Genomic DNA, 24391 nt, shown 5'->3' with positions numbered 1-24391 from the left:
TAATCTCGGCGGCTACTGGCGCAGAGGTATGTGTCGGTGTACAGCGCACTTCCGCGTACTCCTTTAAATCTGCGGCTATTCTTCTAAGCTTTCCTAATTCGTTCGTTGAACCCACAGCAACCGGGAAAATTCGGTCGGTCCATGCTCATATCTTGCGCACGTGTACGTAGGGTAGCGGTCCTCAATTAAACTGAGGAAGAATATGGGGGAATTGTAGCTCCTTTGCTATTTTATTTATTTATTTATTTGGTACTGACAACTGCCTGCTGGTAATCCAGGAAGGACAGAGTACATGAAGAAAATCAAGCAGCATGTACTACAAATTGAAATAAACAAGAAAAATGTCAGTGACAGGTAGCGTGGCGTTTCTGTTGTGCGTAACCTTTTTTTTTTTACTTTGGAACCTAAGCAAATGCGTGCAGTCAGCAAAGTTTAAGGTGTTTAAAGCAGCTCTGAAAGGAGCAATTCGCTTCTTTTTTTCTTTTGTCTGCGTGTGTGGCCAGTGATTTGTCCCGTTACAACCTTACCTAACCAAGCAAACAATAAAGTGGCTTGACTTATCCCTGGTTTTCAGGGCCGTAATCACATTACGATCTGCAGGTCGTAATACGATTACGAGCGCCAAGCCACTCTACTGTTGGCTCGGTTAGAGTACAATAAACGCCACCACAGTCCAAGGACAAAAAGTCGGCGCGACGAACATGTACAGCTGTACCTATACGCTAAGTGCTTTAAGAGCACTCGCGGCTACCCTTGATATAGTTCGTCCAGCTTTGATGGACGTTAAAGGTGTCTTCATGATGATCTGGGCTTTGTATTTTGCGTCTGGCTTCTTCTTCAGACGTACAAAATCCGCTGCTTCTGCCTGCCGGTTATGTTTCGTTATCAACATTCTCAAGTACGTTTTTTTCAAATATCGAGATAGGATTGCTGTGGAGAGAACAATCGGCGTTGTAATAATTTACGTCCTGATTTATCGAGTTCGAAGAGCCGAGTAGTATAAAAAAAGCGTCTCCATCCCTCGCTGTCGCGCCAGCAGAATCGGCGGCTGCGCAAAGAATCCGAAGAAGCCGCTGCTTCGGGCGTTTTGTTATTGAATTCGATCGCCGTTTTGTCGCCAAGCAACACGTATGTTTTCTTCGGGGCGTTTCGAAACCTTGGGTCACGTACCGCGGACGTGAGCGCGTTCCTTGGCGCCCAACGGGGCGTCGCGCAATGAGGAAAAAAAAAACGGAGCGCCGTAGGAGAGCGTCACCCTCCTTAACTTCTTTTTTTTTTTTCCCCAGGCCATCGTTCTGACCAGAATTGCTACCAGCTCTGCAACTGTTTCCAAACGCAGCCCGCACGGAAAGGAACTCGAGTTCATTCATCACGGAAACGGCTGTCGCGCTCAGAGGTCATCGAGCTCAACACCTCCGCGCGCGTGAGACAAAAATAAGTCGCAAAGGTGTAGCACGCATCGCTCGACACTAACAGGATTTCCTTCGTTTCGTCTCTCTCTCTTAAAAAAAGGGTAACAAAAATCAAAGCTTCCCGTTAGCAAACCGAACATCCGAAGGTTCGAACGTCCCGGTTTACACGAACTGACTTTGCTGTCCCATTGACAGCAACAGTATTCAAACTATACTCGTAATTAGAATTTCGCATATTTTGAGCAAATTTTCGGTTCGAACCGTTGAAAGCCGAGCCATTTAGAATCCGAAAAGAAATCGCGGCTTCACAGAACCAAAAAAGCTTGACTCATGAACGACGATTAACGTTAAGCGAGAGCAGCGCGAGTTGAGACGTATACGCGCACGTTTCCGCAGCCACGAGGGAAAAACGATACGTCCTCCATTTTCATTAAGCCACAGCACGCGTAGAGAGAGAGATTATCTACAGAATGCTGAGCGGATGCGCGAGAAGCAATAATCGAGGAAAAACGAAAACATACAAGGGAATAGAAAAAAAAGACAGAGAATAACGAGCTCCATCGCCCTCTGAGCGGGTAATTACTCCGAAAGCACGATGCCCTCGGAGGGGACGGCAGCAGATATAGACGAGAACGTGGAAGAGACATCGCACGGGCCCCGAACGAGATGACGGACGAGGAGGGAGCGGAGTCGGATTATCGCCGCAGGAGGAACGGGCCACTCGCGGCGGCAGGTCAATGCCGCCCCTGTGCACGGACGTAATCCCGTTTGCCAGCCGTGGCGTGTACAATACTGGGCCTCCGAGATGGAGAGACAGTAGCTGCAAGCGCACGAGACCTGCTGCTGCTCTCGCCATCGGTAATCCGAGGAAAATGAAAGGGGAAAAATTGAGGAAGAGAAGGATAAGAGAAAAAGGTCGATAACGCGACAAAAAGCGTGCAGCCTGCCAGAGGTCAAGAAGAAAAGAGTCCGCGGGGAACAGGGGTAGCGATGGAAAGTATATTAAAGGGAACGAACGTATAGGGGACCTGCGCCTCTGCTTCACTCGCTCACGAAGAAAGGTAGGCGGACAGCTCACTCGGCTGTGCACGACGAGCGAGCCGCCTCCAGCCTGCGCACGGGATTCGAAGCGACGCGCGGTGCCAGCGAGAGCGTGCGCACCCTGGCTCATTAATTATTCAGAGCGAGAAAAAAACGCGAATCAAAAGGCGGTCAACGGGTGCGGGACACACACACGCAGGTCGTATAAAGCGTATGTTACAGGCGACGCAGAGACACAGTCGGAAGGGCACAGATCGAGACAGACAGACATGGCTTGACAGTGGCGGCACTAGTGCGAACGGCAAAGGCGTGTAGAGCGCGTCGCTGCAGCGGGAAAGAGAGACAGTTACCGGGGTCCATGGAAGGCAGGGCCTCCGTACGCACTTCTGGGAGCGCGCGCGCAACGAATTACCTGTCAGCCCGAGCGGAGGCGCAGATTAAAAGCGCGCGCAGCGAGTAGGCGCTGCTGCCGAGTGCGCGGTGGCGGCGGCAGTTAATAAGGCGAAGCCGAAGCCAAAGCTGAAGCCGCCTTTTCTGCGCCCTCACGGAGGCGCCGATGGAGAGAGACCCGTTGCGCGGCCCCTCGGGAGTGTCAATGGAATAAGCCCGGTGGAGGTGCCTCACTGTGACGCCTCCTCCCGGTAGGGTCACTTGGAGAGGCACCGCCGCCTGGTGGAGGGAGGAAGCAGCGAGCTTTAGGTGAAAACGCAGCCACGACCTCGTTGCCCGAAAACCCGCGCAACATAGCGACGGGTCGAGATTACTCCTCGCTTCGCGCACGTACGAACAAAGAACCGAGATATCAGGTACGCTCGAGCAAGGACGCGCAAAGAAAACGTAGGGCTACGCTGCGTCAGCTTTTTTTTTTGTTTCATTTTATGCTCCAGGCATCAGTTTCCGCTGTCTTGTCTGCTTCTAGCAAGAAGTGAGGCGAATCGAAGGCCCATCTAAGCTGGCGGTATTAAATTTCTCGGAAATGAATTCGCCAGTATACGCACCCCGGGAACCGAAGGCTCTGCTTTTTATTAGGACTGCGCTCGCGTACGCGTCAATTAAAAACAGCAGCAGAGAGAAACGATGACCAAGAAGTAACACACACATGTCGAGGACGATGCAGCGTATGCGTTCTTTGGCAGTTTAAGTTTCTGGCTGAAATCAACTCGGCTTGGAAGCGTACAGTACCTCCCGCTGACAGCTGAAATTGGAACGGCGCTTCAGGCTGGTGCATTCTCACGCAGTCAGTCTAGCCAATTAGCTGTTCTTAAAATTCCTGTCCTCGGGAGACGATGGTTTCAACGAGCGCACCTTTAAAACAACCTATAATTTCGAAAACGGAGAGAGATGCTTATTCGCATGTTTCATTGTCCGGAACCATACAGAAACAGAAGCTACGAACAGTCAAGTGCAAAAACGAGTGAGACGAAATCGCGAGGAAAAGCCCTGAGGCGGTATTGCTATACTCGAGCCCCTCTAACAAAAGCTAACGGGGGAACTGACCGAACACAACTGAGCAAGCTGAGTGGCCCATCAGGAGAGCCATACAGCGCACCGAAAGCACGTAAATCCCAACGCATCGCACAGAGAGAACAATACAGAAAAAAAAAAAAAACTCGGAGAACAGCTCTGAACGCGTATATAGTGCGCTTCTCCACCGGATGGACACGCAACAGCCTCAGAATGGTGATGACTGCCTGCGGAGGATAGGAATGTAAGAGAGCAAAAAGGACACGGCCCGGGAGTGGACGCGCGAGGAGGGAACAGCGAAAGGCACTCAGTGGAGGAAGAAGCATTTCCCCGATTGGTCGGCACTACCCATCGCCGGACGTCCAACAACTATAGTATAATAGCTGCCTTTCTCCCCTGAAAGCGGCCCGCGGTCTAGCCTGGGCGATGGCCTGCGCCTATTTGTGCTGGAGCTTCTGTACTCGGACGAAAGAGTGTGTTGTAACGGTGGCGTCTTCATAGAGAAACCAGGTTCAACGTCGATTTCTTATTGTTTTCGGAAGATGCTGCCTCTCTGCCCCTGCGGTGCTTCGAAGCCTGAAAAAAATAAAAATTCTGAAGCACTGGCTGGTTGCGCTGCTTCCTACTGAGTATCTCAATCCGTTAGTGCTGCAGAAGCCCGCAGACGAACCACCCGGAAACTATAATAGTGATTCCTGAATGAGCACTAGAATGCTAATTTCATACTGTCCTTTTCCTCCTTGGACACGCAAAACAGCGATCTTTCTAGGCGAGCGACCTTATACGCAGTACTAGAAGGCAAGAGGTGCAATTCTTCCTCTCTTACTCTTCCACAACGCCCTCAGCCACTAGCGACTGCAATTTTCAAGCAGTTCTCGATTCTGAAAATGAATCATGGCTTCTGGCCTTTTCAAACATGATCGCGGGTCTCAGCGGGCGTTGCTTTCAAGACGAAAGCAGTCGAGCGCTTCTCACAGCTGTCACGCCATTAAAACATTTGCTTAACGACGCGAACACTTCAGCACTGAGAACGATTGGGCTCGTACGTGTTTGTGTTCGCCCCCGGCTTTCTGCTTTTCTTTATATATTTCTTTACAACACGCTCTCAGCGCGACACACTCAAGAACAACGCCTTTTGTCCGGTGCTGACAGAGAGCTACGGTCAGCATATACGCACCTAGAAAAAAGAAGTTACAAGCCAAAAAGCCAATTTAGGAAACGCGACGCAAGAAACATTCTTCCTCCTCGAACGCCTCAGATAACGCGAAATCCATTTAGCGCCGCGCGGACAATGGCCTCCCTTCCCAGCACCGCGCCGTCCCGATCAAAGGTCGAGCAGTGTCTGGGAGAACGTGGCGGTTCCAGCGAGCGAGCCAGCGCTGCTGGCGATCCCGACGCGCTAACTGTGCACGAAGGTCGACACGCGTCGTAGACCACGGGAAGCGGGCCGCGCCGACACCGAAACAATTGACCCGTCCCGCGGAACGCGCGCGAGATTAGCGCTGGCCGTGCCCCCATGGAGAGAGCTAGGAGAAATAATTTAGACAAAAACACCGGAAAGAAGGCTGCACCAGCGGTGCGGGGTCGCGAACCAGAAGCGGAGGTTGGGGCAGCGTATATGGAAGTCTGCGCAGCGTCGACCATATATTAAGCCCGCGATGCGAGGAAGCAGATGCGAAGGAACGTAGTCTCGGATTTTGATGGCTCTAACGGAAACGTAACTTGATGTACTTTGTAATTAACACGACGCCTCGCCCCAAGCATCGAAAGAGTTAATTGAATTTCCAACAAGATAGTTAAGGCCCGAGTCCGCACGTTTATGTTTACACTTTGTGGGAATCCTGGCTTTGCGCCGTCGCCTTTGCGCGGCTGTGCCGGCCGCCCGCGTTGTTTCTCCTCTTTCCCTTGCCCCCGCCTCAGGCGGTGGAGAGGCGGCTGGGTGACTAATCACTGTCATTTAGCCACAGCTCCGCCCCGGCTCCCCAAGGGCCTTTGCCATTGGCGCTTTTTGGCGGGAATTCGGGACCCCGCTTTGGGCGGCCGCGCGCCGCGCGACCGTCCGAGCGGGGCCCACAGGGAGAGAGATCCCTCCGAGACAGCGTAAGGTGCGTACGCTACTGTTTGTCCGTGCCGGCTTTGCCGCTCGGACCAGTGCTTACTCGAGCTCGCCCGCACGTGTCCTCTGACCTGCAGCGGCTCGAGCCTGTCCAGCGGGGTCCAGCGACCTCTGACAGGCGTACCTTGCGTTTATTGCCCACTCTCTCTCGCAACCGGCCCAACGGTCGACACGAGAGAGAGATCACAGCACTGCCGCGGGGACATTCTCCTGCAGCGGCGTGTTAGCGGCGCGCATTGCTCGAGTCGCTTCGTGCGCGCAGCGGAGCCTTGCTCCTCGCGCGCCCCCGGGACGGGGTGACGATTGAGTGTGTGTGTACTGCTGAAGGACGACGTGAATAAACGTCTCCTTTGTGAACTTGGAGGCCTATTTCTTTGCGGCGAATCGCTCTCCTCCCAGCGGAGGTTGAGTGCGCCGCATCGGTGTCCCAGTGGTGTGTGGTGACGGCTGATCGGGGCCCTTGGCTCGCGCGAAGCTCGAACCCGCGGTGGGTGGTGGCCTGTGTCCACTTAGAAACCCACAACTTCTATCCTTTTCTTTTTTCACTTGAGCCACCAGAGCAGCGAGCGACACTGTAGCTTACACAGCTGTTGGAAAACTGAAAAGGGCTTGACACACGCTGCGCGCATCAAACGGCACAGCGTAAAAAAAAAAAAAAATCACATCAGGGCGCACGCTAGAAGACAGCGACGATTAACAAACACGTGGCTCTCGCAGCCGTTTAACACACGTGCGGCCTCAGAGTAAGGGCCGCCGCCTAGCGTCCCAGACAAAGCGCCATCAAAAAACAACCGAAACAGCAATAAGAAAGGTCAACACACACAGGCGAAACACACAGACGAGCAAGCAGATAAATATCACCAAAGAGGAAGCGGCGCTGGGGTGGCGGAGGGAGGGAGGCGCGATAGTTACTGGTCATTAGCCAGGTCCCCCTCTCTCTCCCCGCTGTTGGTTTTTATTCAGTTCTTTAGCTTTGTCTTCCTCCTTTTCCGGGCAACACGAACGTCGCGGTCTGCAAAGCTCGAATCCGGTACGCGACTCGCATACGGGCGCGGCGTGCGCGTCCGCTACCGCGGCGGGAAACTGAACTCTGCCGCCGACAGTTTATTGTGGGGGCCGCGCCTTATCGCAATTGAATAACAACAACGCGCCGGCCGCGTCTATCTCCTTCCCTCCCTCACCCCTCCCTCTCTCTCTCAGCCGGTGTTCTCTTCCCAGCGCGAGGGAAGCGGCGGTCGCCTGCAGCTTCCTCGCTCAGGTCGGTTGCATCAGCGGCTCGTTTGGGACCGATGAGCGTGACGAAAGGCTCGTCCGAGGCGAACGGCATTGGCTGCCATTCAACAGGCGCGCCGCCGCCGCCACCATGGGCCGCCGGAGCGTAACACGGGATGCCACGTATAGGGTTACGCTGCTGTCTCGCTCATTTTCTTTTTTTTTCTTATCACGGGCGCATTTAGTGACACGGATGAAGAGGAGAGGGGGAAAAGCTGTTTTTGCGCCGTAGGACACGTTGTTGTACAACAGACGGCGTGACTTCGAGCGAGGGAAAGTGCGCCGCTGATTATAGGGTAAGGCGACGGAATGCTCAGACACGTTGAGTGCCGGCACGGATACGTTCTTCGCGCTAGATCGAAGTGCGTTGGAGAATTCTGCGTATGGGTTACGAGCCCTCCGTGACGCGCAGCCATAAGCAGCAGCGGTGAATCGCGTGGACTCAAGGTTTAAGCATGCGCACGATAGGCCGGATGAACAAGCTGTTACAAGCAAGACTTGAAATCCAAGGTTAGAACGAAGAGGGCCGGGAAAAAGAAACTGGAATAAAGTGAAGGCTATCTGCGGTAGTAACGCTTCCCCCTTTTGCATGTACTGCGGAGAAAGCAGCAAAAGCGCTAAGCTCCACAACGCCGTACGAGGCACGAGCAAAACTAAACTATAGGCTGCGCAAGAAACAACGCCACGGACAACATGTGCGAGGGGGGAACGCTCTCGTTATCAAGCAAACGAGCCGAAATATATGCGCGCAGGCGCACCCCCGATGCGCACAGGCGGCTGCCCAGCCGCCAGAGTCTATGGTCCGGAGCTGTCAACGACCTGGCGCGCAGCGCTACGCGGGAGCGGCTGCGGTTTTATGTTAAATCAACAGAGGCTCCATCTTACGCGGAAGGAAACACAATCTCGAAGAAGGCATACATAAGCGAGAAAGCGAAGAAAGAAGCGATGGCAGCCATCAGATGGGGCGGGGACGGAGGGTTCCTATGGAAGGAGAGCCGAGGAGGTTGCACAGCGACCCCTCACATCCGGACACCCTTTTCCTCCACCACGCCGGAGGAGCGGCACCCCTTTGGTTCCCCGAGAAGCGAGCGAAGCGTCTTCCGCTGGGATGCGCAACGCTTCGACCACGAGAATCGTTTTGTGTAAAGGGGAGAGATAGAAGCGAAGGAATTCTCTTTTTTTTTGTACTTTTTTTTCTGGAACTGCAAGTTCTGACGAAGTGAACAAAAGTCGAGGAATTCCCGCTTTTTTTGTGTCCTTTTTTTTTTTCGGAGCTGCAAGTTTTGACGAAGCGAACGGAGAGAAGCTGGTTGCCGGCAACTGGTGAATGAACAAAACGATCTCAGTTCAGGGAGGAGAAATGGGTACAATGTTCTCAAATCAATGGCCCGCTGTGCAGCACCGTCAGATCAGGTATTGTGCCACTGCGACTGGCTTTCTACGATTCCTCCTTGTTCATTTATCTGGTATCCAGTTCGCAATCAACGGCTGGATGCCGGCTAGTTGATGATGCGTTTGATGCGTAAAGTCGTCGCGCAAACTCAGGACACGTGGCGGACGTGGACACACCGGAGGCCATCTTGTACGACGCGGAGGCTGATTATGAAGTGGTGTCGCGATGCCATGAAGATTCAGCCTCGGGGCGGAAGACCTAATCAGGTACTAATTGCGTAGTAATTTGGTAGACTGTTCCACGATGACGCAACACACGTCTCTGCCCCCGGCACGGCCTCGAACACCCATCACGGATGGGCCTCCCTATTCCCTCCCCTCTGCACCTCATTCACGCACATTTGTCCCCACCTTCCAATTAGTTCTGCTGAACGTCCAGCGGAGAAGGATGTCAAAGTTTGGAACCAGAAATGAACGAAGGAATCGAAGAGAAGGTTCTAGCAACAGCCTACGTGGTGTCGGTTGTAGCTCCGAGTGAAACTGGTTTCTCCGAAAACACTAATCCGACCCAGGTGCACGCAGCAATGGCAGAGTGCATGCGAAGAAACCTTGCACCACAGAACGAAAGGAGATACCTTGTTTTTTTAACACCTCCAAGCCCCTTCTCACGGGCCTACGGTCAACGACTTTGCCTGCGTGCACCATTGTGATAGGGAGGATTTAGGGGCACTGATCCTCCCTGCAGGCCAAGAGCTAGTGCCGAGAACTTTTGTGAAGCACGGTAGACGTTTCAAGGGTCCTGAGTTTGGCGTGGCACAAAGCTGAGTGGAAGTTACGGGAACGAGGCGATAGCTTCTAGGTGTGAGTGGTTTGCTCATGAGGACATGAGAGGACCGCAGTTGTGGAAGCCGTCAACCTCGCGCTCGTTCCTTATGCTCCGCTGCGAGGTGTTGCGAGATGGAGTCAAAGGAGAGAATTGGCTTCTACAGCAAAGCTGTGAGAAAAATACGAATATATGGACCAAATTCTGATTTCTAAAAGGTGACATCCGTACAAATATTTACATCCATAAGCCATTTGGAAGGAGAGCATTCCACGCGTAGAGAATTCGCATGTGATAGCGCTTTCATCCGTACTACTGGGCTTCCTAAAACGAAGCGAATCTAGGCGCTATTTGCTTTCTGAGAGCAGCTGGTCACCAAAGACCGAGAGACACAAAAAGAATGCCAAGCTGCAAATGCGAATACTTCCACAGAGAAAGGCATTTCTTTTTTGGTCGCGGTTTGGACGAAATATTTTCTGCCGACCCGACCCGGCGAAACGGGAGCAAACGGCAGAAAGTGCGCGCTGGCGAGAACAATGTGACAGGCGTGATGATTTTTCCAACACAGTCTGCACGAAAAACCCTCCTTGCAGCTTCTATCCAGTCGTAGGGAAAGCAATCCGCCGAACGGATCTCTATTTTTGCCTTGTTTCACTATGAATTCTGATTTCCTTTTTCGCTCCGACACTTCGCTCAATTTAGCCGCCTGATGAGAAAAGGGCCTTGCGCCGCAGCGCAGCGACTCTCGGCACTGAGTGCACGATTTCACGCCTCTTTTCACAGGTCCTGTGCCTCTCATAACCGCATCAATAGACGCCGGGTTCGTATAAGAACTTCGTTTTCGTCATTCGCCTGCTTCTTTGGCAATATGCCTGAAAGCCCGAAGAAGGGGGTTACCGTTGGAACCGACTTCCTTGCTATCCAAGTTACTTGAGATCGATGTTGAAAGGACGGCCTTTTTTAGGCCGTGTTTATTTATTTTTATTTTCAAAAAGAAGCTGCGTTAAGCGCGACCGGCCTCATCAAGCGTTTTTAGAATTTTGTCTAACGGTACGAACCGGTGACCTTGAAGCGGTAGAAAGACTTGATATCAGAGAGGGAATCCGACCTACCCCGCATACGAAATTGAGCGGGCTGTAAAAAAAAAAAAAAAGAGAGAGAGAGAGAGAAGTTATTTGACGCCCGATTTCATGCAGACGCTCATGCTTGTTTCATATGCGAATCGCCGTGGTGATTCGAGCTTGCTTCGGCAGCAGATTTTTCGTATTTTTGTGGTTCTCGCAAAATTTCGCCTGCCGAACCCGCTGCTCCATTGCGGATTCACCCTGCCTTCGTCGACATGCTGCCTAGGAAACATATTTTCGTCTCCCACGGTACCAGTCGTCGGAATCAGCGATTTATGGGGTGAAGTTTAGCAAACAAACAATCAGAGCAAACTGGAAATGCGGTGGCGCTCGAGAAAAACTACGCGTTTGTCCTTCGAATGTGCCCGGTAAGGCCGCATCGACCTTTGAATTTAGCGCGCTAAAGTTCTAATCCGCAGAATCTCTTGCGATCTTGCCATGTTACTTGCGATCTGGGCATCACTGATCCCTTTCCCGTCCGAAAACGCCCAAACAAAATCAAAAGCGCGAGAAGGAGCTTACGCGTCCAAGGTCATGACCAGTCACGCGGAAAAGTGTGGCAAAGAGAGTTTATCACTTAACGCGACAGTTCTCAACAATCAAAACAAGCTGATAGTAGTGATCAGTTAACCGCACTGACGAAAAGCAACGTATGACACCACGTCTTTCACTCCCTACAAATAAATAGGAATGCTGCAAGGCAGAGATACGAAGCACTTGAACGCGTTGTGAAACAAAAGCGAGCCACACCACCGAAAAAGAATGACGACATCGGGGGCAGAGCGGCAAGGAATGATTACGCGACTAGGAAAAAAGCAAAAATAAAGGGCAAAAAATGACGAGATTATACGAGAGGAGAAGACGAGTCGGACTGAAACACACTCCGGCAAATTACCCAACAGGGAGAGCGGCGTCCGACAGTAATAATCCGGTGTCACCGAAGGAGGGCAACGTTTACCACCAGAGCATCGCTTTCGGCAACGAGGCAGTCTGTGGCAAACGAACCGGCGGAAGCAGCGCTGCCGCAAAACGCAGACGCCGCCGAACACACATGGTGGGCGGAAGGGCCCCCGCAGAGCCATGTTTGAGCTACTCGCCCGAGGCACCGGCATGCAGTGCGGATTATATAATACGCACATACGCAGCAGCAGGAGGCGGCGGCAACGAGCTCTCGGAGCCGCTGCGCTTCGCAGATGTCTGGCCGGTCGGATTCGAGAGCTCCATCCATCATGCTCATCCGAACTCCAGCGCCGACAAATGCGACGTTCGGGAGACAGCGGCGATGCCCGCGTGAACGCTGGATGAATGCGCGGACCTGTCACATGAATGGACTCGAGCGCGTGCATGGGTGAGCCTCCGCGGCGACCAGGAGACGTGGGAACCTGCCACCTGATTGTGCGCGTCTGAAACCTTGAAGAGTGGGAATGCCCCCTGTTGGTCTGCTCCTGCCCCACACTGATGGTGACCTGGGGTGAGGTCGACGGGGAACGTAACTGATTTCAAATTTCAAACGGACATTTCACCAGAAAGAAGGCCAAGCGCTGTTGCGCGTATGTATTTCCCCTGCGGACTCCGCGCAGCGAGGCACTTATTTAGGAATGGGAAATGCACGGCAATATATGTAGTACGTCGTGTGTGGCAGCGAATAAACAAGCCCACAAGAAGATATATATATATATATATATATATATATATATAGAGAGAGAGAGAGAGAGAGAGAGACTGTGAGGGGCCTGAAAACGACGCGGCATGAAAAGAAACTAAAAACACTGCAGATGCTGCAGTTAACGCTTCTTCCTCTGCAACCTCGTTGAACAAATTTCATGCTTTAAATTTTACTTTAATCCATGCCAACAAGTGCAGTATGCTTTAAAGGTCGCGGCTCATGGAAGTGTCAGCACATATGCACTGAAGGACGATAAACAGCAATCGCTCAAACAGCGGGAAGCAGATGACGCGGAGTCGCGATCCGTAATCAAAGGTGGCTTCTGTACGGGACTCGGAGGACATCACGCTTTACAACGATGCTGTCTTACAGAATGTTCATTTCATCAGAAAAAGGAAAAGAAAAGGAAAGCGAAGTGACCTTTACATTCGGAAATACTCAGGTGAAAACCCTCACGGTCTTTCACCAGGGCGCGAATACCGAAACAACACACGAATGACTTGACGAAACATCTACGAAACGCGCGCCAGACGAAGCTTCCGTGGAAAGGTGGAATTCTATGCTCATCTTAGATCAGCGTTGAAGCCAATATTTCTGACTTGACGACAATGAAACCAGCATGGATACCTATAAACCAACTCATGAAACTGCGATGTCAAAATCAAACTACCAAAACCAATATTTCTGGCCTGACGGCAATGAAACCAACATAGCTATCTATAAACCAACTCATGAAACAGCGCTGTCAACACCAAACAACTAAAAAAAAAGAAACACGGTTAGGAACCATGCGTACGATAAAAACCGCCAGTCCCAAACACGCCAAACAAAAAAGATCGGAAAGAAACCAGTGAGAACACTTCAACTTCGGGTCGCTGCGCCCCAGGAGAAACGCGAGAACTTTCAGCTGAAGGCAAGTTTCAAAACGCGCGAAATATGTGCCTTTACTGTACACGATGTGCAGTAGGACACGAAATCACAACGACACACTTCGAAAACACTCACCTTCCTGCCTCCGTCGGTCATGTCAGGTATCCAGAGTAGTAATCCAAGGGTCCGAACAGGCGCGCCACATGCGCCGACGAAGGAGGCGGGCACAGCGTGGCTTGGCACGCGGGGCGAGAGACGCGTCCTTCTTCACTCCTCACCGAGCCGAGAGCACAGCAGAGCGGCACACGGATACATCCACCGCGCGATACGACCACCGGCCGAATGAGTCGCTCGTTGCGAGCGCCGCCGCAGGAGGCCGCCACTGAGCCCGACCGTGGGCGGTGCGCCGCAGACGCCTACTCGCGGAGGCCAACGCCGTGGTGACGTCGACTTTACGTGAAACGACACGTCACTGCCGAGGCGCCCGTAGTGTCTTTACGCGGTACTTGCTGCGCGCGATTTCTAGGGGGAAGACCTTTCACCGCTTCTCATCATGATAAATGGTCGAATCACAGCTGCGACAATGATAATGCGAGAGAATCGGAAACCTGCGAAGTACCTCTCCTGTTTTTTTTTTAAGACTGAAATTCTTACCACCGATTAAACTGGAAAAAAAAATTAACTGACAGCTTGCCTATCAGTATTCAGCAGAAGTCGTTCCATGTTTTATTGCACTTCATGTCTCTGTAGAAAGAAAAGTTCCCGCTCCAAACTTCAGTTTGGTTTTTATTGTTCAACTCCAAAAATCACAGCGTATGCCGTTTTCGTGCAATTTATTAGCAAAACTAGGCCCGGAAGTAAAACGTAGTGGCCGTTTGCGCAAAACAAGTCCGCCTACAGCTGACCTTATTGCGCAATGCCGCAAGCGGGCTTTCCCACAAATCTCAGTTGTCTCGAACATGATGGCCGACCATGCGGTTCGAGCATTCACAACGCTCGAGCACGCGGTTTGTCCGTGATGCTCACAATATGCGTTACGTAATTTCAGTCCACCTCCCAGGCGCTCGTCTTGCAGGTTTTGCGGCAATTCGTGCGAGAGCACCGCCATCTTAGCTGTAAACTGTGATATGTTGGAAAGCCTGCCTACGGGAATTTATAATACGGCTCTAGGTGCATATTATTTCCACGCTGTTACGTTTTTCATACAGGCTTATTACGGAACTGTTTGATTAGGTGTCGCGTTATGAGAGCGTACACCGTTGCTACGCATCGTTTGCACTGTCCACTGAATTCACTGTACACTGGTTGGCTTGTCGATGCGTGAAAACAAAAAAAAAATCACAAAGAAAAGGCAGAGACGGTAATTCATGTGGTGCGTCTCGAAGCTAGTCAGGTGCTTCCTGTTTGTGCACTGGGAAATATCTGAACTTGTACTCTGAGGCCATCAATCGAAAGCATAATGCACCATATCCCACTAATTCCAAGCAGCACATGCTAAAGCTGAAAGCGTAGAAAGGATCGGCTCAGAAAAGAAGTGCGTCTCCTTTTTATAACTTTCTTTCCTTTTTCATATGCCTGATGGCAAACAGCTCGAATAAAAAAAAAAAGTGCGTCTTTAAACACCTCACTATTAGTTTCATAAATCCTGTGCATGAGTTCCGTGTTAGATGAATAATGTTGGCTTCAAAAACTTCAGCACAATAAATATTTCAAAAATGAATGTGCTGATGGCCCCAATAATTGCTGAAACAGCTGAATAATGTTGTAAATCACTGCTGAGGAGGTTAAAAATTCAGTTTCCAGCCACAGAGGCTAGAGGTAAGAAATACTGGGACGGACTGTACACTACTGTGAAAACAATATAGAAAAACAGAGCAGATCATACAGATATAAATTATGTTAGCTCCGAAGAACCCCCGCTCTATATATCATTTGGCAAAAATCATAAGCTTACTGCTATGGCTAGTGTGCATTCATCTACGAGTGGAAAAGTGGTGTTATGTTAGGGTGCGCTCCTGCGATTAATGACTTTCCTAAATCTGAACTGAATCGAACGTAGCTGAAAACAGGCGACGAACATCGAGTTCCTTATTCCAATGAAGCAAAAAAATTATAATGGAGAGGGTAAACCTGATTTGTATAGCCTCCAACACATTTGATGGCGGTTAGGAGTAAATGTAAGTGCTTAGCTGGGCAGCAAACGTGTCAGCAACAAGTGAAGGCTCAAGGTACCTTAGTGATCGTGACAACAATAATGCAGCGAAGCATCTGCGCACAACTAAAATCCTGTAGAAGGTTGACTGGCTATGTAGTGGTGGAACAATGCACAGAGTACTTATTGGAACACGTACATGAAACTAAACCTTAATTCACAACATTTAATAGCACTTGTGGTGCTATGGCTGTGAACTACGCAAAACAAAAATGTACAGGGGGTCAGATGTGAGGCCAAAAATCTGGATTAGGAGTATTGGTTGTGCATTTAACATTCACAATGACCAGCACTGCTGAGTAATACTGCTGAAGGAGTAATAGCGGCATAATGAATCAATACTCTACCGCACTAAATACTTGGATTAAAACGTACTATCAATGTCTATCGCATAGAATATTTGATAACTGTTCGGAATTTCAAATGCTACCTGACGCAAACTTCAAAACGAAAAACAAAAGTGCTTCTGCGTATAATCTTTCAGAGAGGAATGTCATCTCTAAAAAGTGCCATCGGGAGCAGTGCAGCAGCTGATAGTTGTCTCTTTACCTTTTAGTTCACACCGCAGCTATACGTTGCATTATTCGGCACGCATTTGATGACGCAGATCTTTCCTTTGTTATGCTTAAGAGCAAGATTTGCAGAATAATGACTGGCACGAAAATACGAAAGTGTTTATGCAATATAACTGAGGTTGGGAGAAAGAAGAAAAAACTGAAGAAGCCACGCACACTGAACTTATAGACAGCTCGAAGAGCGCATATAGCTATCAAACGGCAAGCTGAGCTGATCCTTAATGCTTAGCATGAGATAAATTGTAGCATTCTAAGATGGCGAAGAAGAAACTTGCTTAAATCATTGTTACGTCAGGGGGAAGGACCAGCTAAACAAGAGCCACATTAAAGAAAGAAGGAATGAATTAGAAGGAGTATTTCAAGAAATCAAAGACAAGAGTCATTCACTGTGCTCGAATATCTGTGCCTGCGGTACATGATCATCTTCATTGTGTAGACATGCAAACCCTCCACTCAGCTAGAAATGGAGGGCACGAACACATCTTATCCTTCATGCAGCCCTTTTCTTGTGCTTCTGCATGTCTGCTGCAGAACTCGTTTTTAATAACCTCGGTCAGTTCTGCATTCGCACTTGCTAAACATCCGAAATAAAACGTATTCGGCACATCGAAATTCGCCCTTAATAGGGCATACAAATGATCCGTCAAGTCTGGAGAAGGAAACCACTGCGCATCATGCAGGCTGCATGGTGACACTTATTACTTCGACAGGAGATGAACGAACGGCTGAGGCAGGCGCAAAAAAACTAGAAAGAATAAAAGCGATGTCCCCCGATCCGTCGCCATAGCTGCATTCGCCGGTCGGCGTGACGGAGAAGCTTAGCCGGGGCATATAATTGCGGGACGATTTTCGCAATCGCATTTAAGGAGCGGCTCCACTACCCCAGGCTCAGGGGCTACCGAATTGGGCTCCGTCGCTCGGGGGTACTTTAGTCCGGACGCGCTTCCAGAGGCCACAGCCTCTCCCTACCCCGACGATGTCCTCTCTTTCTTTCCCCTGGCGTCGTCGAGTGTCTCGGCCTTGAACTCCGCGCGCGCAGTCGAGTGTGGTCGACGTTCGAGTGCACTCGCTCAATGTCCAGCTGGAGAGCCGGCAAATATTGGGTCGATATTCGAACCGCCGGTTAAGCGAAGTGCAGTGGAAGCAGCGTGCCGCGATCAATATCCCGAAGTGGGCCGGCCTCGTCGTATTTTCGGGATGGTCAGCTGTCCGGGTTACGCTCCTTCCGCGTCGTTTAACCGAAGGGGTTGGATTCGAGAGCTGTGCAGACGTTGTTCGGCATCAGGCTGCGGTCGATGGTTATTTTCATCTCCGATAGTTTATACCGAGGTCGGCGCGCTGACATTACCGCAATTGAAAGATGAGCGCCGGAAACGCGGCACATATTTTGAACCGACTTTTATTCAAATGTTTGAAGATGAAGAGAGAGAAAACCTTAAAGTGGCCCCGAAGCACCGTCTGAGGACAGTACATAAACCCGTTCAATACTTACACTGTGTTGTCATGAACACCTGAGACAAATAATACGATAATGAAAGTAAAGGCGGAGAGCTCGATTTGAAGATAAACATTGCGGTGCGTAGGTGTGGTTCGAAGACAAAACGTTGTCAAATGAATCGCATAGACCCTAAAGAGTGGATCCTCACACTGCTCTGAAGTGTGTTTAGTGGAGAAGCCTGCAACCAAAGCAGACGATATGCGTGGATCTAGTCTTACTGCACTGCCCACAATACGTGTTTTAAATAATTCTATGACAAATGTATTTTTGCATAATGTGCACCCGGCGTCCCAGCGTCGCCAATATGAACACCATGAGAATCATAGTTTATTCTTGCCTCAAGGATAGGCGAAAGCGCAGACCTCTTCACTGCATGGATCACGCCGACGTCCCAGGGTCGAGAGAAGGTGCTGAAGCTCCTTGAGCCGGCATAAGGCAAACAGCTGTTGACCTTCGAGCGCATTGCGAGCTGGTGCCCTTCGTGATTGTGAAGAGGGAAGAGGAAAGCGATCAGAAAAGTTCAGGACCAATCGCAATCCACTTGTGCAAGTCTTCCATCACTGCTATCACAATAATTTCTCGAGCCGTGAAAATTTTGTTTTCCATTCTCTTTCTGCTTTCGGTATACACATGCCGCATCTTAGCCGTCTGGATTGTCCTGCAGACCATTGCCGACGAAGTGGGATTGTTCTCTTGCGTCACTGCAACTACCGCCAGCATGCACCACGAACCACCATGATCAGGATCACTGCCTTCGACCAGGTTGCACACACTGATGAGCCAAGGACCATACCGCTGATGTGCAATTAGTTCTACCCGGCGCCAGCCGCTCGCTGCAGCCCTATCAAAACGCATTTCGTAATTTCCCCTCTGCAGGTACCCAACTCTCTTCCACCAGCGGTTAGGTTCCCTTTCATTACTATATATCCAGTCTGTCACTCCAATAGTTCGTCGGCTATCTGCCGTCCGCAACACATGCCCGTCAAAGTTCATTTCACTCGCTCTTAAGCATTCTCTAAACTGTCTCCGTTGCGCCCCGTACGTGAAGCAGCAGTGTAGATACAAATGCACTGCTTCGCTTTCTAGCTCCTACATGGCGTCGGCGTGCAGCGAAGACGAAGGAGTCGTCTCCGAGGAGGAAACGAGTTGGCAGCCGAGGAAGGGGAAGAGCCGAGGCACGAGACCAGCAGGTCGCTGCCTCGGAGGGAAGCCAACGGCGGCACCTCGCCGCGTGCGTTCACTCACACCGGCGGCGGTCGAGGCCCGGAGGCACGGCGTCCCAGTCGTCCTCCCACGCTTGGAGGTGGCGGCGGAGGCCATCGGCACGTGTCTGCACTGCCGGCGTGTGCCGGGGCGGCCCGTTGATACCGCTGCGGCAGTCACTCGACGAGAGGCGGGTCGACGTTGTGCTTCGGCACGACGTGCCCCGGCTTCGAACGCTGAGCAAGGAGCTATCTCGTGAGGGCTTCAGATTCAAAGAAGAAGGCGCTGTTTATGAATCTTCGGCGCTGAACACTTAAAAAAATTTTTTAGGCAGTCTATAGATTGTTCATAGACTTTTTCTATAAAGTCTGTAGGCAATCCATAGACAAATCCATAGACCCCCTCTGTAATGCGAAAGCCCTGAGGGTAAAATAAATGAAATGAAATGAAATTCTATATTGTAGTCTACAGGCAATACGAATCCTTTAGACAGCCATAGACTCCGTCTATATAGACTGTCTAGAGGATTCGTATGGTCTATAGACATTCTACAGACAAATTCTATATTGTAGCCTGTAGGCAATACGAGTCCTCTATATAGTCTATAGACAATGTATAGATTTATGGCCGTACACTTTTGGTATACTTTTTTCTGTAGAAAGTATACAGACTACAAATAGACAAAAGGAAGTATCTATATGAAGGTAATAGGGTCTACAAGAAGTCTACAGACAGTATATAGAACATTTTTATAAGGGAAGGCAGGTCACAGAACGTCGCGCTGAGGAACGTTTCGTTTTGTGAAGGAAAGGGTATAGGCGTCTGTCGTCACGCATCCCCTCCCGGCGTCGAACAGAGCACACATCGAGCTTTTTGTGGTCGCTGGGCTCAGCCAGTCAGACTCGAGGCCTGGTGGCGGCGTTATCACGTCGCCACCACCGTGCACGCCCAGGTCGTCGAAGAAGAAATGGACCTCGGCACTTTCGCTACTCCAATTTCACTCTCTCCGTCCGTGTAGTCGTTGACCGCTCTCACTTCGAAGGCAGCCACTGCCGGAGTGGCCAACTGTGCCAGTCGGTGAGCGACATCTTCCGGTCGCAAAGAGAAAACGAAGAAAGTGGCGGCGGCGCCGACTTCCTGCCGCCCGGCCAGTCCGGCTGTGTATCGTTGCCGTGCATCGGCCGATGCGTGGGCCGCGCGGGGCGGCGACTGGCGTGGCCAGGTCGTTTTCGAGCAGGGAGCGCCGACCTCCGGCCCTGCTTGAACCGGCGACGACGGAAGGTCGCTCTTTGTCGCGATCTCGACGGGACTACGGCAGTCTCGAACCGATTGCTAGCCACTGCTCCCGCCGCCGACTTGCGGAGGTTAAATGGACTGGCTCGTTTCCGGCCGATCTCGCAGTCTTCGCGGCACACACCCAGGTCCGCTCAGCCGTACAGATGCACGACCGCTTGTGAGCTAACCAAGCGTACACGAGGTAACGAACGAAACCGACTTAATTTATGCGCACGACGTGCTTAGTTTTAGTTAGCGTATTTAGTCCTAGCTCACACCTGCGCTTGGTGGAACGTCACAAAATAATAGAAGCCAATTGTAGGGCGGTTTTTATTTCATGTACGCATGGCGTGTTTTTAACCGTCGCCGGGGCTTTGTATGGTGTGCGCCGTACTTGATACGGTGTATTGCAGGACATGGGATCCAGTCAGTACAAGCTTTCTCCTGGCCTGGCGCTCGGCTTTTCTGAGGTGAAACGCTTGGAAAATAGGCCTTCGACTTCACCTTGTGCAGACCAAAATTGCGACATCTATGGCGCTCTTTGGCCAAGTTGGGCTTGCACTTTTGAAGTCAAATCACGATCGTCGTCGTTAAAGCATAGGGGCAATATATTGAGCTTAAAAAACACACTGAATTGCACTCGCACTTAGTTCTGAAAGATATCAATGGAACTCACGTGGTACCTCGTCAGCCGCATCACTTTGTTGTGGCGTGCCATCGAAGGAAGAACTCTTCCCTCCAAACACTCACCCCGTAATGGAGTTACAGTTGAGGAAAACGTGCTATGTCAATAAACACATAACATAGCGAAAACGTTTCTCCAAGGAAACGCACAGTTCATATGTGAGTGACCGCCCAGTTCGACACAACGAGTTTTTTCGGGCACCCGCTAATAACGGGACATATGCTACCAGCTTCATATTTGTCGGCAAACTAATGTTAGCGCTAAAAGCCAAGCGCCAACAATGGCCGACGGCTAAAGCTGCGCGTAGTATAAGGCAGATGTTGTGGTTAAGGAATATTAAGATACTAAACCCTGTCTGTATCAAGGTGGTGAGTAACTGAGTATATATAATAACCTCCCCACCGAGACGCCTATAACAACTCCCACAGTCTACGTTGGCGTTTCTTCGCACTCGGTGGGAATGATAAATATCGCCTATAAATAAGCACCCCCTAATGTGCAGCCTACGTGTGACGCCTTCTCAAGAGCCGGGACAGGTTAAGCTCTCGAGTTTAACCAAACACCGACAAAAAAAAAAAAGAGAGAGAGAGAGACAGAGGGAAGAGCAATGACCAAAGTGCAGGCAGCAAAACAATCTCCGCTTCTCTCGATTTTTCCGCGCAAAGCCACGGAGCTGCACCCGTGAGAAATAACGGCCGTCGCAGTGCTTACTCGACGGCGCACCCGCGCTTGCTGAAGGAACCGGAACGGTCTCGCGAAGAAAACTTTCTCCGACGCCGAGGGACCAGCTATCATCGCCCACGACGCGCAGTGGCTTAATAGAAAGCAAGAGAGAAAGAAGGAAAAAAAGAAGTACATGAGAAAAATGAATGGTCTCCGGGCGCGTATGCTTTATGTGTTTTTAGCTGGATGCTCACTTTTTTAGAGAGTCGTCGCGACGCTGAGCGGCCTGGAGCCCAGCGGCCTGCTCTTCGAGAGGGCGCGTTGCCGGGGTGAGCACACCTCGTTCGGGATCCTAGGTGGGCCAAATTGCAGAGGCAGCCGCCATTTTTTGTTTCTCGGGCGGCCATCATTAGGCCTCCGCACGGAGCTCGTTGCGCGCGCGGCCGCCCAGGCACCCAAGACAACAAAGTCTCGTCGAGGGGAAACAAGAGACGCAAACTAAAACGAGAAAGAAGTAACCAGAGGAGCGAAATAACCGGAAAGTATAAGGTAGAGGAGGCTCGGGGGCAGCGGGCCTTTGTGGAATGGAAAGTGGGATCAAAACTCGTTAGGCGGCCGAGGAGAGCAATTTCGTCAGCGGTGGTGGCTTCAAGCAGACAGCGCCCGCTGCTGTCTCGACTCTCGGATGGTGGTGGTGGTGGCGGCGGGGGGGGGGGGGAGACCCTCTCGTCTTCTTCTCGTTGCTTTCGCCCCTGCTGGAAGGGGGCGGGTGAGAAACGGAAAAACGAGAGCGCGACCGGTGGAAGCCAGAACAACGGTTTTGGTGCAGCGCGCTTCTCGCGGGAGTTAGGTGCCGCATCGTGCCGTGTTTATACGCATGTAGCGCCCTCTGCATCGCCGACATGCTGTACAAGAACGGCACGCGCGGCCAGCGGCTGATGAGACGGTGAGTTAGTTTGGTTTTCTGCAAGGAAAAGAATTGGATTTACGTGATCTGGACAAGAAGAGAAGCAGAGTAAAAATCAAAAAGTTAACGCTTTTTTGAGAGATACATTCACTCAGCGCCAGGCTGCGTTAGTGTTATCATTTCGTGCGTGCCAGGAGTATTTGCACCCTGCTCATTTTGCCGCACTCCAGTGGATGAGCATCTATTTATTTATAAAATATCATTGGTGAAACCAAAAGGTCCGTATTAAGTAGGGGGTTTGATGTGGGTGTGGATGAACTGTTAGTTCATCCACACCCAGTGCATATAAAGCATAAGTGCATATAAAGCACGTCAGGTGTTGTTCTTGTTCCAAAGATACCTATTCGCAACGCTAACCAAGTGAATTAGCCAGGCAATTGCGAAATTACGAGTCATGTTCAACAAATGCAAATACGTTCATGCAAAGTAAAAGACACACATGACCGACTAACAGGTACTCTAGGACACTCCGTTAAAAGATTGAAATTTGGGTTAATAATGAGGTTGCTTCTTACTTTAAAGGCGATTGCGGTTGAAGCGCGTCTAGCATTGTGGCTTGCTGAAAATGAACGTTTATAGCAAGCATAGAGGAACATGTATAATTTCAAGGCAGATGAATACGGATGACTATGATGAAGTATTACTGGAGTAGCGTACACGTACTCAAGCCACACTGACACTCAAAAGATCATACGAGGGGCATCGATGAGTCCTAAGTCATATTCAAAATGGCCTTCCTCGTAAATCCGTAAAATGACTAAATATATTTGAAGACTAAGATACCTTGGAGCAATTCTAGTTCTCGCACATTCGAAAAGATTTTTAAAATTGAATTGAGACTTGAGAATTGTCTCGAAAGCATTCAATCATTTTGGACAAATTAAGGCCACATCGCTGGGTAAATGGCAGCTATCTGAGGACATTGCGCGCGGGAAGGTTGTGGCATTCACAGCAACAACAGCATCTTTTGTGAAATTAATTAATTAGCTCAAGCATTTGGTACCATATTATTGCCAGAAAGGCCAAAAAAGAGGCTCACGAGAGAGTAGGGAGCGTGGCTGACTCTCGGGCACGGCATGTGAAACCTAAGGCTATAAGGTTAAGGTGGAGTGGGTGAGGCAACAAGCGCGGGTTAATGACATGCTAGTTGAAATCAAGAGGAAGAAGTGGGCTTGGGCAGGGAATGTAATACGAAGGGGAGTTAACCGCTGGTCTTCAAGGGTAACGGTGTGGATTCCAAGAGAAGGCAAGCATAGCAGGGAGCGGCAGAAACTTAGGTGGGCAGATGAGAATGAGAAGTTTGTGGGGACATGGGTGCAGCTGGCGAAGGACAGGGTTAATTGGAGAGACATGGCAGAGGCCTTTGCCCTGCAGTGGGCGTAGTCAGGCTGATGATGATATTGTGCCAGCGCTCACGATGTGCAGCTGTTCATACACGTTAACTATTTTGCGATACACCCGAAACACTTGCGACGAAACACGTGGTTGTGCTTGCTACTAATGGTTCTTCATCAGAGAGATAGCGTAATTACAGAAACACAAACTAAAAAGCCAGGAGATCAACTGAAATGTGCGCTGAAGTGCTACATAGCGTACAAACATCCAAGCAAAGTACAACATCAGGAAGTCTGCCTTAGGCAGCGCACGCTACAAGCGAGAGGATGCGGTATGTGTTTTACTAGGGCCTCCCGGGGTTCTGAAGCGTCTCCGGCTGCATTTTGCCGGGCGCTGCCGGCGTGACCGCCTCCGAAGGAAAAGAATTCCGCCATGGTTTCACTCGGAAGCAAAACAGTGCGCGCACCCGTGCCTCCACCGTTAGGTGGCCGGCGCATTCCGCACCTGCTTTTCCCCCGCATCGTCCGCGCATAGCCGCGCGCCGCACTTTCACGCCAGAGCCGAGCGGAGAGAGCAAAGCTGAAGGGAAAGGAGGTTGCTCGCGAATCGCAAAGGACCATGAACCTCGCCGCTACGTGCCTTATGTTGACGACCTGCGACGTGGTTTTCCCCTCCTTTGCTCGGGGCTTCTCATTTATTCATCGCAATGCGAAAAAGGAGTGAGCTGCAGACTCTGGCAGCGAGAATTTCGCGATGTATATCTAAAAAAAAAAATGCAAGGAACTACTTCTTTGTCTC

General features: G+C 50.7%; 1 protein-coding gene across 5 annotated transcripts in view; it reads right to left on the bottom strand.

Moving 5' to 3' along the window:
* The window catches only part of rols (zinc-RING finger and ankyrin repeat domain-containing protein rolling pebbles), a 282854-nt gene that overhangs the window by 239444 nt on the left and 19019 nt on the right, over positions 1-24391 (bottom strand). For 2 of the 5 annotated variants that reach the window (XM_089549204.1, XM_089549210.1), the window contains exon 1: positions 13316-13514. The exons of the other annotated variants lie outside the window; for them this stretch is intronic. The gene's annotated coding sequence lies outside the window, so the exon portion shown is untranslated. Of the gene's footprint in view, positions 1-13315; positions 13515-24391 lie in introns of those variants that run through there. 5 annotated transcript variants of the gene reach the window in all.

This window comes from Amblyomma mixtum, chromosome 6, assembly GCF_055824585.1.
Source record: "Amblyomma mixtum isolate Tamu chromosome 6, ASM5582458v1, whole genome shotgun sequence".
NCBI lineage: Eukaryota > Metazoa > Arthropoda > Arachnida > Ixodida > Ixodidae > Amblyomma > Amblyomma mixtum.
Note: the sequence above shows the minus strand (reverse complement) of the source record. Positions and strands in the feature narration are given on the sequence as shown.